The sequence below is a fragment of the Anguilla anguilla genome, chromosome 3 (assembly GCF_013347855.1).
Source record: "Anguilla anguilla isolate fAngAng1 chromosome 3, fAngAng1.pri, whole genome shotgun sequence".
In the NCBI taxonomy this organism is placed as follows: Eukaryota; Metazoa; Chordata; class Actinopteri; order Anguilliformes; family Anguillidae; genus Anguilla; species Anguilla anguilla.
Window position 1 is genome coordinate 7,900,405 of NC_049203.1, and position 15,631 is coordinate 7,916,035.

Here is a 15,631-nt window from a genome sequence, read left to right on the forward strand (position 1 = left end):
CACCCCAGGGGACATCCGGAGGACCTGTCACACAGCTGACAAGCATGTGACAGGCGTTTGAGTACAGAGAGAGAGACTCTGTCGAAAGTACGGCGGCACAGATGGCAGAGGAATCCCGCGCCGATTCCAAAAGCCCGTTAGCATCATTAGCGTCTCTCTCAGGCCCGGTCCTCTTTGATGCTGCGGCTGATTGGTCAGTGGGTTCAGGGCCGTACAACTGCATCCATCTCCCTCTCCCTGCCTTGTTTTTTTCTGGTCATGCTGGCCTGCGTCTTGTGGTACTGTACACTGTGAGCCCTGGTCTGGGTACTCAGGGTACTTCATCCCAGTCGGGTTGTGAGAGGGGAGGGGAGCTGAGGTTAAAGAATGAAAAAGAAAAAGAGAGAGAGAGAGAGAGAGAGAGAGAGAGAGAGAGACAAAAACAGTCCAGGGAGTTTTACCTGTGCCCAAAACCATGACTGCACCTGGAAAAAGCAGAGTGTTCTCCAAAACGACCAGTAGAGGGCAATGTGACCTTTCTCGTATTTCTCTCAATGAATCCTGAACCAAAAAAAAAAAAAACAACACAAAAAGCCCTCACCCCTTCAGGCATAATATTCTTGGTCAAAGTATAAAATGTTCTATGCATAATGTAGGCACACATCATCTCCTTGCCGAAGCGATACGAGCCCTCCAAATACCGCATTTATGTGAAGGGAAATATCTGATATACACCGAAAATATTAAATATGCCAATGTTGCCGTTATTGCCACTATTATGCAAAGCATAATGCATTTTACAATCTTGCAAATGTGTGTAATGTAGTCTGTTCCTCCTCTTTTTTGTACATCTGAAAACAAAGAAAAAAGATTTAACAGAGGAGTGGTTGATGAGAGTCAGGTGAGGCTTCCATGTTCATAGTTTTGGGGGGAACTAACCAATAATCTTTTGAGTTAAAGCTGATATACATATACACACGTGGGTGCACTGTGCATTTCTGTGTATTTTCTATACTTGGTCATCTATATGTTTGAGCTGCAGGACCCTCTTGTCAGAGTAGACTGACATTTTATTAGGTGGATTTCCAGAAGCTGCTTTTTTTTTTTTTCTTCTCTCCCCCTTCTCCCAGTGAAGGTAGAATGCAGTCACCTCATGCCATGCTCACTTGATAATGTCATATCCACTGGAGGCACCTGCAATCTTACCTCTAATCTTTATTTATTCGTGATTAAGCACAGCTCAAGTGCTGAGCACTTACACATTTATATTTGTAATAAATACATATATACTGTGGTGCCAGGAAGGGAATTGGGGTGCTGTCCACCAGGGGGCAGCACCGGCCCTACAGACAGGCATGGCTGCAGCTGTGAGTCATTGCAATCACATCAGCTGTGGCCTATTACCTACTTATGGGCTCTATAAGGGGCCTGGCTCCCAGGCCTAGAGGAGAGGTGTTTGGGAGCTGGGGGAATGCCTGGTGTGGTGGCTGCACGCTAGTTTTTGTTTGGTTTTGGTTTCCTTTTTCCTTTGCAGTTTTGGTTGCCAGTTTGTCCAGTCTTTTTGTTCCTGAAGATTTCTATTGTTTTTGGTGATTTGGACAATTTAATGACAGTAAGACCAAACTTTCTGTTGTTTTGTCCTGTCTGTGCAACATGTGAGCCCTATATAATGTGTATATTTAGAATATGTTGTGTATGTACAGTATATGTATGTGTGTATATACATATATACACTATATAGGGATGGGGGTGGCCACCCTAGTGGCCACCCCCAGCCCTATATAGTGTGCATATTTAGTATAAGTTGTATATGTATATGTGTATAAACAGTGTGGGCTGGAGGGAAGGGAGAGGGAGGAAGGTCTGCAGTTGTTGGTGTACTCCTGAGGGCTGTGCTTAAGTCAGGGGCACCCAAACTATGACCTTTCTGTCCGGGGGGGGGGGGGGGGGGGGGGGGGGTGGGTGGTGTGGTGTGTGAATGAGAAAGCAACACCATCAAATGCAGGGTAATGTCTCCCTCTCTCCCCACCTCCCTTTACCTGTGTCTCTTCCCCCCCCCCCCTTCCTTGCAGAGTCTTCTCATTAGTACTTTTTGCTCACAGCTGTCTATAAGCGTGTGGTCTAGAGGCCGGCAGTGTGATTATTGTGGTTGCGGAGTCGGTGCTATCACCAGAGGATTGCAGGTTTGAGCCCTAGTTGTGATATTACTGTCATAATAACCTTGAACAAGGCGCCGTATCCGTGTTGCTTCGGTAAACACCCAGTAATGTGTAAAATGTGGACTGTGTAAATTATCCTCGGTAAGGGCGCCTGCAGGACAAGGCCACAGTCCCTGAGCTCCTGAGCTGCACCTGGCTACAGCACCGCGCTCTCACAGATCCATCAAAGGAAAACTGCAGACCGTGAATGCACCGGAAAAAAGCAGGTGCATAGACACACTTCCACACACACGCATATGCACGCACAAACACACACATGAATGCATGCACACACACACACTCACAAAACACACACACGCATACTCACGCACACACACATGCAGACACACGCATACATGCATGCACGCACACTCACGCATACACATGCACGCGCGCGTGCACATGCATTCACACAAACGCACATATGCACACACACACACACACACACACACACACATGCATGCACCGCAGCCGAAGTGCTGACTCTCCAGCACATGCCCGGACTAATTAATAGCTTTTGTTGTTAATTGGCGCCCTGAACGATGCGCTGCACATTGTGTCCTCGACAGGCTCTCATTTGCAGAGAGCAAGAGTTTATGGTAATTTCTCCCTCTGGCTCTCTCCCCTCTGTCTCTCTCTCTCTCTCTCTCTCTCTCTCTCTGAAATGCAGTGTGGGTAAAGATGGCCGACAGCAGATAATGCCCTCCGGGGATTGTTACCACTCCACACACACACACACACGTCCTGACTTGGCCAAGGGTCGCTCAGGCACCTCCAGGCATGGCACTAATTAAAACGGTAAACAGACAAGCAGAGTTGAGATGTAGCGTTCAGAAAAATGAACCGAGAAGTCTATCTCTTCATGTCTTTAGCCTGTGAGTCCGTGTGTGTGTGCGTGCCTGTCTGTGTGTGCATGCATGTGTGTGGACATGTGCTAGTGTCTTGGAGTCATACAAAGTAACGGAAATAGAAACGGCAATTGATCCATTATGAAAAATGCGACCATTAGAGTAAAAACAAACAAAAAAAAAACCCAACACTCGCACAGCTCTCCTAGCTCCTCGCGGACCCCTGCTCGCATTCAAGATCATGCATATCGCCGCTTGTTTTCCTTATCGATTCCCGCGAACCCGCCGATATTGACCCGCGGTGCGGGCCCGGCTCTGCTGCCGCTCCGTTTGCAGTGCAGCCCTGTTCGCAATGATCACACCGTTACAGCCTGTCACGTTCGATAAGCGCCCCGAACGTACGCCAGCGCACCAGGCCGGGGGGGGATAAGCGCGTGGAACGGATACTCGGCTGAGTAAAGCTTTCATAAAAAAACCAAAGCGATACGGCGATTTGCTCAGGTGAAGGCGAAGCTGTTGATGAGCCTGGTAAGTCTACCAAACTCCTACAACAAGAGAGTGCAGGCCTCTATTGCAAAAAGGAGCCACTGCCCTCTATCTACTGCACAGCACAAAATTCAGATGACAAGGGAAATCAAGTAAGTTATATTATGATGCAATAGGGTGTATTATGCCTATTTTTAGTTATAATCATAACCATGCAGAAATATAGAAATAGTGCTTATGGGGGAGTTATATAGCAGCTATGCATGTAAAATGTGCTTATATATGCATATGCATATATAAGCTAGCCTTGCGCAAATAGAATGTTTTATTGCTTTTGCAATATATGTAAAAAGTGAAAACAACATCTGTGGGGAACAGATTGAACATGCCATATTTAAATATATTTTAATGCACAACTATTATCGCAAAATTTAACAGATTAAAAAATAAAAGAAAAATGTAAATGAGGCATGTGTACAAGTTTGGACACCCTGTCTCAATACTTAGTAACACCTCCTTTGGCAGAAATCACAGGTTCCAAATATTTCTTGTAGCCTGCTAAAAATCTTTCTGTTCTTCTTTTAGGATTTTTTTTCCTACTTCTAGTGCAGAAATACTGTCTTCTTACATGCATTGCATGTTTGTCATCTCCCCACAGATTTTCAATATTATTCAAGTCTGGGCACTGTGAAGGCCATTACAAAACCTTAATCCTTTGTTCCTTCAAGCAGTTCATGGTTGATTTTGAGGTATCTTTTGGATCACAGTCGTGTTGAAACATCCAATCTCTCTTCAGCTTCAATTTCTTCACTGACTCTGGGACATTACCTTCTTGGATTTGTTGATATTTAGTTGAATCCATTCTTACAATATCTCACAATATTCTGCACAACATTTCCTGTATCACTGGTTGCCAAACGGCAGAGGTGGACAATCCAGGGGACAGAAAATAAAAGTCCTGCCATGTATTTCAGAATATTTATTGAACTCTGGAATTATCTTACCACCTGGCTTAATTTCTGGCTTAATTTTAGGCTTAACTAGCCAACCATGTTTCAGACCGTTTAAGAGTGGACTAATGGATCACCCGGAAGGATGCCTAAAATTTTTCACATGCAACATTTACCATTTTATTTTTTAAACTGTTGAATCCCGCAAATAAACAACAATAACCCCCGCTTTAAAACTTCCAGAAATATTGTCATGTTTAAGGACCCTGCAGAGGTTGTATTAACTTGTGATAAGTTCTTTTCACTGGTGGACCAAAGGGCACAAATAGATATATAGGTAACGGTCATCAATAGACAACATGGCTCCCAAAGCTACCATTGATCAAAGAGCACGGAGGGAACGCTTTGTACAAATGAGACTTTAACAGGAGGCCTGGTGCGGACTGTAGGAGAAGAGCTGCCAAGCCCAGACACGGCCATAACGGTCAGGGGAAGACAGTAAATCTTTCTCCCGGCTTTCCTAAACCGGTGAACTCTGCTGTTTTAAAAGATAAGAACTGTACCGTGTGCACTGGTTCTGGAGAGGACGGGGGAAAAAAAAAAAAAAAACCACCTGGGGAAAAATGTTTGGTTTTGGACATAAAATACCGGGCAGAGATATATTGTTCATGTTAGAGCCACTGGCTTTGTGTCCTCTTGCCACTGTAGGTCCGATTAAACACCGCCTCCCACCCCCCCCCCCCCCCCGTGGCTCGAATCCAAATTGCCATTGACTTTCTTTGTCCGGAAAACTTGGATGCGCTGCGTGCATTTTAAGGCAAACGTAAGCATTTGGAAAGGTCCGGAATGGTGTGCATGGGAATATGAAAGGTTCGCCATGGGGCTCATTTAAACCTCATTGTGATTATGCTTCAGATAAGAAGCAAAAAAAAAAAGTGCATTAGGACTGGAGCCACTATTGCCACATTAAGACCTGAAAATGCCAGATGCTCAGGTGCACTTCTGTTTCCATGCTAACCTAGCAAAAAAAATCTAATAGTTTAACAACATAAGGGTGGAGGAATTAGGCATTAGCTATAATTGTACAGTTTAAAAAAAAAAAAAAAATTAAAAAAAATTCTAGTTTGATGCTTTAAACTCTACAAGTGGATTCCACAATGTGTAATTGGCTTTGATAGCTCGATACCTGTCTCTTGTTTGCTGAAACCTGCAACAGATATAAGAACATTAGAAGGTAAGAGTGCATGCTGCCATGGTTGAGAACAGGTCATTCACCCCTTCTAGCCTCATTATTTACTGACAGATTGGCGGGAAATCTGCACGGCACCAAGACTGGATTTGAACAGCCAAAGTATCACTGCCTGTACTAAAATGCCCACGTGCTGTACCACACGTTAACACCTCAGTGTAAAAATAAACTCTTTGATATCACTGCAGAATTTACCTCTATTTTCTACCTATGCCCACTTTGTTCGCTGACTGAATGCAACTTGGAAAATGTTATTAATTTTTTCATATCCCATTTATGAATTTAAAACTGAACAATCAACTCTCCCTTTAGTTGCCCTATCAACAGATTATCGTCAACTGTTGTTCACTGCGTGAATATTCTTGGATTACCTTAGTATTATCTGTTTGCTGAACTTCTGTGGTTTATACCAACAGCAAAGTTAACTGTTTTGTGATGAACAATGCCTATCAAGATCATTTATATAAATAAGGGAAAGCAGAGGATCCAACATTGATCATTAAGAGACTCCACTTCCCACAAACACCTTGCTCTCATATCATCCCCACTACAGTTACTCCTTGTGTTCTACCTTGAAGCCAGTTTCAGACCTACTCTGACAGAATTCCGATAATTCTTGCTGCTTTCGTTTTGGCAACAATGATGCTTTCCCCGCAGTCCGGCCAGCCAGGTCGAGCCAAAGTGAGCTTGTGCACCAAACTGTGGCCTCCTCCTGCTGGCACACTTCCTGTCCGCTGTCAGCCCTCGGAAACGTCGCCAACATGGCTCCCAATTCATCGCATACTACGCCCGAGCTATATGCCGCCATATTCCTGCTGAAAAATGACTGGCTTAATGAGTCATTTGATATCCCTCAACCTCTGTTAACTGTAACCTTTAGCCCAACTGTCCCAATGAGGACTAAGAAGGGTTGAAGGGTTGCGGTAACAAGAAGGGCGGACTGAGGCACTGGCGAGGGAAACAGGAAGCAAGGACACACATTTACCTTTTGCCATCGTATGACAGGTTCCCTTCAAAACACTTTGTTGCGCCCTTAAAGCAATTCCGGAAGATTCTTAGGCGTGACCTTCAAACACCATGATGGCTATCCCACCACAAGGGCCTTTTTTTCCAAGGAAAATTTCGACTTGTCACTGATGGTAGATTTCAGTATTTTACATGAAAGTATTTAATTGATGCACAGTCTCCCCTTTTTACACATTGGCATTCCACTAGCTTGCTTCCAGTCATTTTGAATTTCTCCAGATTTCTAATGATACCTGTCAGTAGTTTATGTATGATCTCCTCCTCGGTCTTTGACTGCTCTTGGATAAATGGCGCCGGGGCCTACTGCCTTATTTGTCTTCATTTTAAAAGTTTTCTTGTTCTCTCCCCCTTATGACATTCTTTAAAACATTGTACAAATACAAGCATGCGCTTGTAGGCACATAACTTCCACGGTAAAACTCTTAATCAAGTAACTTTTCAGAGTATCAGCAAAATTCTTAAATTAAAGAAAAGCTCCTTCCTTATTTTTAATGCACTTAATCCCTCTTTAATGCCATGTTTCTACAGTGATATTGATATTTAGGATTACCTTTTGCATCTTGGACAATTTGCATTTCAAAGAGCCTTTTAGCTACCCTTATTTCTCTTTTAATCTTAGTACGTATATTACAATATTCTTCCTTTTTTCTCTGTCTTCTTTTATATGGTTTATAAAGTCTGTTCTTTTGTATCAAACTTTCACATAAAGAGGTATTCAACCTCTGTGGAACTTCTTGAAGGCTAAATCTTACTTTTCTTGGTTTCAGATTCATACTGAACATGAACAATATCCCTATTGAATTTCCTCCACTTTTTGTCGCAGTTTTGCAGTCGCAAAGATGACTGAGTCTGTACTACTTAAATTCTCACATCTTATTAAGGCAGCTCATCTGAAGTTACAAATTTTGGAGTTGGGGGAGGTGGCGCTAACTTGCTAAAATACATCAAAAGTGACTCTGCCATAATCACTCGTCCCAAGTGGTTCCACTACTTTGAGCTGCACTGTCAGGATTATTACACAAAACCCCACGCAGTACTGATTTCCCTCTTGTAGGCCGAATTACAAACTTCATCAGAAATATTGTCATTTGCAACTCATCCAAGACTCATCTTCACATTTTCCCCGTGCTGACACCATGAATAGAGGAATAATTGAAGGCAGTACTTAAGTCTCTCCTTCCTGACAAGCTTCTTCTTAAAATTTACATTAAGAGCATAATATTTACATTTCTGCCCAAAGTTGGCCTTTAGAGCACTCCTCTATGTTCTAAATTCCTGTTTTTCACCGGTAGTCCAATCCAGAAATTCTCACAAGGAAAGGAAGTTTCCTGAAGCTTCTGGAATTCAGGTTTTCTTTAACATAAAGGGGTACAGCCCCACCTCTTATACTGGTGTCATCCTTCCTGATTGGTTTATACCCCACTACATTGTGTGCTCCTTCCTGTCCCGTGTACTAATCCACGTCTGTCACTTCAGCTGGACCATAAACCTCAATTAATCATGATGGCTTTCACAAAAAAAGATTAATGTTTCCACACTCGGGGAAAAAAAGGATTCCAAAAGGCTCCTCCGTGTCTCCACAGAGGAAGTGGAAACGTTCTTAGTCAGGCAAAATGGCTGAGTCTCACCTACCGTTGAGGGTTTCATAAGAAGCTAAAATGGTTCCCTGATGGAGACAAGCCAAATAACCATTTTTCAGAGAGTGTTTCAATCATAAAATTATTTCTGAGACCCCCACTGGTATTATCATAACATCCATCTAATTGCATTCAGGCTGAGTAATTGACTTGACAGTAAGTTCATCCACCAAAATGGAGCACGTCTGCAGTCTACAAAAGTACCCTGCCAATATAAACTCTGTCAAACAGTTGAAATGACACAGCTTTAGCAGACCCTGGAAACCGTGATCCCACGCAAACATTGATTTGAATTTTGAATGCGTTCATTTAAAAATTACCTTACAAAATGTCAGCTGATTATGCTACTATGATCAAAAATAGGTAGAATGCATAATGTATGTAGTTTCCATTACCTGTTCACTGTTCATTGAGCGGACAAACTAAAAAAAAACAGCTTCAACCACCATCCTGATGACTTTACCACTACCTTTATGAGTAAATATTATTGGTGCAGAGCTATTTTCACCAATTTGTATGAACAAATCTTCGTTGTTTTTTTTTTTTTTTTTCCCAGAAACATTCCATCAAAATGCTCCGCTGCATTACTTGTGTCTATTGACTTGGAATTGAATCCTGGAACTTAGTAATTTTTTTGGAAATCATAGCACTCTTGGTAGCTTTGTTCAACGAAAGTCAAGCTCGGTGGCCAATGAAAGTAATGAAGGCCAATTTTCTGGTTGATCAAGCAACTGTTGTCCATCAACTAAGCCTCTAAATTTGCTATGCTGGAGGACTGCGGAACTGGCAACCGACAGATCACGGGCAACCAAAGGACCAGAAATATTGAAATGTGGCGCATCCAGTGCAGTGAAACCCCCACTAGTACAAGTGACTTAATTGGATGTGCCACTCGAGAAGCCCCAGCCATTTTAGCGTTTGATTCCTTTTTCGAGAAATGTGCCAAGAATCGGAATGGCGTACCTTTAGGAGTGACAACAAACACAGCGGGCAGGAGGAAATAATGAGCGAGACTGGGCCTGTGTGATCGGCGAGCTTCAAATCCTGCAAAACAGGGTCAAAATCACTCTCCACCACCGGCGAAAGAAAGAAAAAAAGTCCAATCAGACGGCTTCAGACGCAGCGAGGAGTCTGTCGGAAAGCGCCGCGGAATTGGAGCCGCCCGCTCGCTCGTGCACGGGCGCAAGCGAAGGCCCCGTTCGCCGGACAAATTGACTAAATTGCACAGACGTGAAGCGGCGCTCTAACGAAGGTCCGCGTTTATTTATTCATTCATCGGCGAGGCCCGAGGAGAGCGCCCCTCTGCCGCCTTCACGCGCCCGAGTTTTACTCACGGCGGAAGCGCGCACGTGTTCATTAGTCGGTCGGATAAAAGCTAATCTTTGTTTAATTGCTCTCCTCCCTCTCTCGGGGGGGGGTGGGGTGGGGGGGGGGGGGCGGTTGTTGGAGGGGGGGCCTTGCTTGGTGTTTATAGCAGCAGGTGACAAGTTGAAGAAATAACTGGAAATGCCTCCACATTTTGGAAAACTTAACCACATCCCACCCCCCACACACACTTACACGCACACACCCTTATAGAAGCATTCCAGGCAGACTATTATTTGATAAATTATTTCTCTGGAGCGGTAGAAATGTGCGCACCTGGGTCTGCATGGCACAGCCCTGTGCTAAACATGTGGAGCAGGTGAACATGGTGAACATGACGGGACCAATCGTTGCTTGAGCCTCCTGTACCTAGCATGGAAATGAACTGAGCATCGACGAATCTAAAGCCCTGCTCGCACGGGACTAGTATTGCCTGGGGACCTCTAGTAACTTGTAATAAATGCGGACGTCGTCTGTGATCTTAATCCCGTGCGAATCCGCCATGTCCGTAATTTGTAAAGTAAAAATTCCAACGCAAATTACATTACAGGCATTTAGCAGACGCTCTTATCCAGAGCGACTTACACAACTTTTACATAGCATTTTTACATTGTATCCATTTATACAGCTGGATATATACTGAAGCAATGCAGGTTAAGTACCTTGCTCAAGGGTACAACGGCAGTGTCCTACCCGGGAATCGAACCTGCAACCTTTCGGTCACAAGCCCAGTTCCTTACCCACTGTGCTACACTCCGTCCTGCATTACCTACCATATTTCGCCAAACACAGAGGTCATGTGATCATATTAATCCCGCGCAAATTGGCATCTCGGTGATTTGGGGTCGTATTTTACTGTTACGCAAAGCAGAGCCTTGACATTTTCAATCATATCCGGGAGGATAATTTCAGTAAATTTGAGTAAAATACAGACTTCGCTTATCCCGTGCGAATGCGCCGCACGAAACACAGATGTGGGGGGGGGGGGTAATTTCTAAATCACATGAGGTCCCCAGGTAATGCTAGTCCCGTGCGAATAGGGCTAATCATGAATGAATTTAGGATTAATCTAGCAACATATGGTCTCGGGGCTAATGCACGGATGGTAAATTTGCCATTGTAATAGCAAATAGCTTAGAAAGCTGCCATGTCACATCTTTTATTTTAAGTTGATGGAAAAGAAATTTGTGAGCCAGCTTATCTAGTCAAAAACCATGCCAAGTTCTCATTCAGTCTCGGAGATGCCCTAGTTGTAGTGTGGACAGTGCAAAGAAAGATAGAGCCCATTAATTCACTTTTTGTGGATTTCAGTCCATACTGTTTGCTTTTAACGAGAAAAAATTCTCAGAATAAAAAGCAGAGAAAGTTTGATGTTGAAAATATGAACTTAGTTTGGGATGTTACTTTGTGTGCAAGTGTGTGATTGCGAAGTAGTAATAATATGTTTTGTGTAAGTGTGTGATTGCAAAGTAGTAATAGTATGTTTTGTGTAAGTGTGTGATTGTCGAGCAGTGATAGTGTGTTGCGTGTTAGTGTGTGATTGTGGAGCAGTGATAGTGTGTTTTGTGCAAGTGTGGGATTGTGGATCAGTAATAATATGTTTTGTGTAAGTGTGTGATTTAAGAAATACTGCTGAATGCAGTCACGGCTACAAGGGTGTTGCTAGGCAAGATGCAAAGTGGAGTGCCGGCAACGCCTTGTTGCCATGACTGCCTTCATGACAAAGCATGGCCTCGAGTGCCATATTGCTTTTATAAAATGGATACAACATATAGGAACAATTAATTGATGACACAGTATTATTTATTTTGTAATATTATTGGTAGGTAACGGTTCGGGCATGGAGTGATTCACAAACAGGCCGTATGAATGACTGTTACAGTGTCGGATTTGCAATCGCAGTGGAACACTGTCTCGGCCAATCAGCATCCAGGACCGGAACTATCCACTTTATGACGTGGAGCAATAACTGTGTTACTGGACGCAGACTAAACAGCCCTGTTGAGTGAGCTGCAGTGGGGGAGGATGAGGGAAGGGTGTGCGGGGTGGGTGTGGGTCAGAGAAGCGGGGGGTGGGGACCGGGGGAGGGGGGTTGGGAGGGCCGAACGAGAACAGCGAAGCGGGGTGTCAGAGAATGGCCTGGAATACGAGTGGGGGATTTATTAACAATGTGTCCTGAAGGAACAGCACAGACACTGCACTTTATCCCTCGGGGACATAGGGGGGGGATTTGCTGTTGAGTTCAGCAGATTCGGCGACGGGTGAAGGGGCAGGGGTGTCGGGGGCGGGCACCGGGGATTAGACAATCGCGTCTGATTTTTAAGGACGAGCCTGACCCGCTGCCGTACAGTGCACAGGTATTCGCGCCTGTGCCTTTTATTGTGTGTGATAACAACAGACCCTCGGGGGAGGAAATTAGTCTGGTTCTGGGACGAGACTAGTCGTTGCCAAGTTAATTACATACCATTTATCCAGCCTTTTTTTTCTCTCTCCTGGACAGTTTATGCAGTTAGGAGAGTTTAAACTGGGAGAGGTATGCTCCCCTAATGTAATTTAACCCTGGGATAAATTATTGCCATCCTTCAGTTACTCCTGTCAGTGACACACCATAAATACTGGCAATATATTACCAGTCAGAGGAATTTATGCAAGCAATTTACAATGCTTATCCAGAGGCAGTGCTTTAACGTTGTAGTAGGTGTAAGATTATCCCAACTTTGTAAACAGAGCAGTCGTCTCAAGATGTGTACAGGGGAGCTGCATCTTGAGAGAGAGGCCAAAACGTGCATGTTTGTGTGTTGCATGTATCTATTTGTGCCTGCATACCTATATGTGTGAATGACTGTGTAGACAGAAAGTGCGCATGCATTGGTGCGCATGTATGTTCCCATGTGTGAACCTGTTTTGTGTGTTTTGTAAAAAAAAAAATTGTTCCATTGATGACAAATCAAGCGGGAACATCAGATATTGAGGAGTTGAGATTCTGAGGAAGAGAGTAGAAGTCCCTTCCCACCAATGCTTCGGTGCTGAATCACTGGAATGGCAATAAGGAAGGCCGACGGGTGGTACACTTTATCCTCCGGAAAGAAAGACCGCCATTTCCTTGAAGTCCTCAAAAGCTGAAAGTTCTCAGTTGGCGCACTCAACAACATGTCAGATGGCATCACCAGTTTCATTATCACCCAGTCCCTGTCACCCCTAAACACACACACACACACACACACACACTTTACATTGCCAAAAAAAGTAGCTCATTGTCACCCAGAGGAGGAGATCCGACACATAATTCTGAATGCTAATGCGTAATTTGAGTGACACTTTTGAGTCAGCCCAGCTGAACGTGACAGTGGTCCTGTGATGAAGCGGGGGGGGGGGGGGGGGGAATGGCGCCATTAATTTACAGACCCTTATCGGAAGGCAGCGTGAGTTTGATGCGTGCGAGTGGTGTCCGGCTGGGACAGGGAGTCTCTGAGTGTCTGACGAGGGCTGCTCAGACTCTCCATTGAAAACCATCAACCGAGAATCCCTGCCGAGACTCTCTCCCTGGTAAAGTGCGCCGAGAAAACAGTAAAACAAATGAGCCTTTGGAATCATATCCGCGGCCTCTGCGCGGCCCATTCTGTTAGCGGTACTGTTCCAGAGCGTGCACGGGGTCCCCCCGCTGTTTGGGGTCGAACCGTGACCGTGCCAGCGCTGACTGCGACTGGCAGACCCACAGAATGATGCTTAATTGGTGGCAGCATTGCCCAGGTTTAGGGAGGGTTCAGTTGGCATTGATCTCGCATTTACCCAAGCAGGGTAAATAAATAAATAAATAAATGATAATAATGAAGAACTGAGGACCAATCTCCTTCCTGATGCAATTGTGATGTCACAGGTGGCTTGGGACAGGAAGGGGTCAGAGATCATGGCTCAGAGAGTGGGGTTATTTAATTTCCACCTGGCAGGTCAGGCAGCCCTGGGGGCGTGCTGGATCACAGCACAGCAATCACCATCCATCTCTATTCGCTTATTGAACTGTCACCTGCCCGCCCCCCCCCCCCAGGGTAGAGTAGAAGGAGTTGGTGACACCAGGGATGCCCTCTACAGTGACTCATCAGGTTGGATATTCAGTTCTACCTGGCAGTATGGAGACTGTTTGATATCTCAACTCTGATAAAACAGGAAGGAGATCCTTGTTTGATACTCAGCAGGTAAGGAGCTGTACAATATCCAATATCCAGTGTCATTCAATGCTACTTTTCTACTTTTAAAATTCATACTGATAAATCTGATGCTCATGCTGTAAATGTGCATACTGTTGGTGCGCAAAGATGAAATCTGATAACACATTCAGTTCATTTTTTATTTATTTTGAACTTTGTCACCGACACGAATGGTGCCAATAATCTGTTTGAAATTTCACCTTCATGTACTTTCCCCTGTACTTTCTCCCTGTTGGAGTTTTTGTGACTTAGAACTTGATAGACATTTGCACCCATAGCCTTTGTTATTGGGTTCAACGGAGACTAAAATAGTCTTAATGATACCAAAAACATAAAGGTCATGGCTTAGCCTAGGATTTAGTCACTGTCATATATCCTCTACATACTTTGTATACGGATATATAGCAACTCGGTAAGGGTGAGGTTTATTACAGTACTAAATTCTGCCAACATGTGTGCTGTTAAACCCAAAGCTTTTAATTTATTTATGATGTCAGTGAACATAATAGCCAAAGTTCTCAAAAAATTACATTTACACTTCTTAAAAAACAATTGGTTGCATGCATTTCTCAATGCTGAGTTCACTCTTCACACAGTTAGCACAACAGCAGTCTATGTGGACCAAACTGTGAATAATATTTAATTGGTTTGACACAAAAATCATTCAATGAGCTCACCTTTCAGAAATGCTTGAATTGTTTTCTCACTCAGACTCAGCCACCAACAAAACCGTATGTATCTACAGCCAACTTTGCAAATGTTTACATGCTTTTTACGAAACTGTTAAATTGACGATAAAACCTAACATAAGAAATTAAAGAGGACAGCAATTTTTTACATTACAAATACCATATTGAAATTCATTTTAAATCCTAAAAAGTAGATAAAACGGTTTTTGAGACAAATTGGAAAACACTGTTGATTGAAGTTATGTAAATGAGGCAAACCACAGCTGATTCCCATCTCAGTTACCCTGAGTGTTTTCAATTTCTCAGTTACCCTGCTGTTTTCAATTTCCTTACCATCTATACAGGAAACGGGACATCGTTGGAACGATATTTTAAGTAAAGATAGACCAAAGCAAGAGATAGAGAGGTGCGTAACAGGAAGAAGAGTAGCCAGGAGAGGTAGAGGGAGTGGAGTATGTATAAATGCTTGGTGGAAGACAACAGAGATTAAGACCAAGAACTGTAGTCACAGGTGAGATTAGGGCTACTATGATTGGCCCTGTGGTAAATCATGCTCTACCAATGAGAGAGGCTGGTCTGAGAGTACAACCAAATCCGGACCGCACAACAGTGGTATCTATTGCGAGAATTTTCCAGAAAGCTGCTTGTTTCAGTTTTGTTTCGGTAGCCTAAATTCGAAATGAAAATGCAGTTCCATACAAACCGCATTTTCATTTGGATGACTGGGGTATGGAAACAAACTCCCTTTAAATGTGTGTACTGTCAACTGTTTGATAATTAAAGTCACCCATGCCTTGTAGCACTGAATAGTGGGTTTACATAAAGGGAAAAGTAATGGAATGGGAAGTCTGGGGAAAATGCACGTTCTCCATCTGTGGGTTTGAGCCAGGCAGGGCATTTTTTTAATCACATGCATTGCAACTCCACATACAGTATCTCTGCATACGTGGGTACAGCAGCTGTGTAGCTGGGAGTGTGTGAAAAAAAAAAAAAAAAAAA

The 15,631-nt window shown here is 43.8% G+C and overlaps 1 long non-coding RNA gene across 1 annotated transcript; it reads left to right on the forward strand.

Annotated features, from left to right (window-relative positions):
• The first annotated feature begins 1,460 nt into the window (after positions 1-1,460).
• Positions 1,461-2,389, forward strand: LOC118222510. Its single transcript, XR_004764294.1, has 3 exons — positions 1,461-1,591; positions 2,052-2,162; positions 2,285-2,389. It is a non-coding gene; the product is annotated as an uncharacterized LOC118222510 (long non-coding RNA).
• The last annotated feature ends 13,242 nt before the right edge of the window (positions 2,390-15,631 follow it).